The sequence below is a fragment of the Chinchilla lanigera genome, unplaced genomic scaffold, assembly GCF_000276665.1.
Source record: "Chinchilla lanigera isolate Chin_1 unplaced genomic scaffold, ChiLan1.0 scaffold00091, whole genome shotgun sequence".
Taxonomy (NCBI): Eukaryota; Metazoa; Chordata; class Mammalia; order Rodentia; family Chinchillidae; genus Chinchilla; species Chinchilla lanigera.
This window is the reverse complement of record NW_004955492.1, coordinates 4,380,535-4,382,292: the sequence shown is the minus strand read 5'-3', so window position 1 is coordinate 4,382,292 and position 1,758 is coordinate 4,380,535. Positions and strand designations below refer to the sequence as shown.

The following is a 1,758-nucleotide window of genomic DNA, read 5'->3' as shown; positions in this document are numbered from 1 at the left end:
AAAATACCCAGAAGGGGAATAGCTGGGTTAAATGGGACTTTAACTAAGTCAACTAAGTTTTTTTCTGCTTTGGGTCACATTTTCCTATTTCTTGGCTTATGTAGTGATTTTTGATTGAGTGCTACACATTGTAAATATATGTCCTGTGTGCTAGATTTTGTCTTCTTTTAAAAAGTAGGGACTGTTTCGGCAGCAGGGAAGTCACCTATGGGTCAGCTGGGTCCTTTGCTGGCTGTCTTAACAGCTTGTAGGCCTTACTGTAGGACCAGGTCAGCTTTCTGCTAAGCTCTGACTCTCCTGGGGTTTCCACTGAACACCTGTGTTCTGTGGACTTTTCCCCTTCAGTTGACTGAAATGGAAATGCACCCCCCAGGACATCGTCAGCTCTGGGGATTGTGCTACTTGCTACTCCCTGGACATTCTTCCCTCAGACTGTGGAGACTTACTTTATGCATATACAGCTCAAGGGACCCACAGGGAGGACTCTGCATCTCTTTGGGAAGCAGCCTTGTCAACTGATCTCTGTGCCATAAACTCCAGTTCCTCAGCTCCCCACTCTGATCTCTGTCTCCTCTTCCCAGTGGGACTTCTGTGCTCTTCTTAGGTTCTTCTCTAGTGCGGTAGCCCCATGTCAGCCAGGAAGCTGAGGCAGAGAAAAGATTCACTTGTAGTGTCTTCCCTTCTCTCAGCATCTCACTCCTCTGTCTAAAAACTACTGCCTCACAGACCATCACCAGGGTCCCCACTGGCTATGACAGCAGAGCAAGTCTTACCCTAATTTTCCTACAGTGGAGAGGAGCAGAAATTCCTGCCTCTCCCTGAACATTCCTTTACCCATCCCTTGCTGTCACCATGCCCCACTTTCACTTCCTACTTTCTTACAACTGTGCCTGTTGGTATCACTGGTATCCTATCCTGGCCCAGATCTGGTAAATTTGTTTTCCTTAAGATTTATCTAAATCTTTAGCATCTTTGGGAAACTTAACCTGACTGCTCCCTCCTCATGTTATTTACTCTGGTAAGTAGATTATTATTATTAAATTTACTTCATTGTATCACAACCACCCCCTCCCCCCACCATGCTTGGGACTGACCCAGGGTCTTGCATATGCTAAGCACTCTGCCTCTGAGGTCTTGTCTGCAGCCTCAACAATCCTTTTTTGTCCTCTTCCATCATTCTAAGTTGTGAGCAGATTCTGTGTTTTATAAATCTTTGTAGAGGCCCACAAATTTCCAGTGATTAAGCAACCACACTCCATGTTTAATGGAACACCAAGAAAAACCATCTGCTTATTGATTTTGGTGTATGGCTTCCCCCATGAAGTGACAATTACAAAAATTAGCTTTTAAATAATTTTTTTGAAGGATCAACTTACAAAGGTGTGTCAGTCAGCTTTGTGTCACTAACATGAATACCTGAGATAATTAACTTATGAATAGAAAAGGTTTATTCAGGCTTTCCGTTTTGGAGGTTCTGGTACAAGGTCCAGCAGGCCCACTGCCTTTGCCTTGTGCTAGTGGGCATTTCAGGGAAGCAAAAGAGAACAGCAAAGAGGTCAGGGCCCCAAAATCCCACTCAAGGTCACATCCCCAGTCACCTAAGACCTCCCATGCTGTCCCAACTCCCCCCCCCCGCCCTGCCCCCCCACCAGAAATCAAGCTCACAACCTTGCGCTTGCCAGGCAGGCGCTGTGCCGCTGAACTAAATCCCCAGCCCTGTCCCAACTCTTTTTTTTTTTTTTTTTTTTTTTTTTTTTT

The 1,758-nt window shown here is 45.4% G+C and overlaps 1 protein-coding gene across 1 annotated transcript in view; it reads right to left on the bottom strand.

The window, feature by feature from the left end:
- Gng4 (guanine nucleotide binding protein (G protein), gamma 4) overlaps nt 1-1,758 on the bottom strand; it is a gene marked incomplete in the record, with an annotated part of 52,354 nt that overhangs the window by 50,259 nt on the left and 337 nt on the right.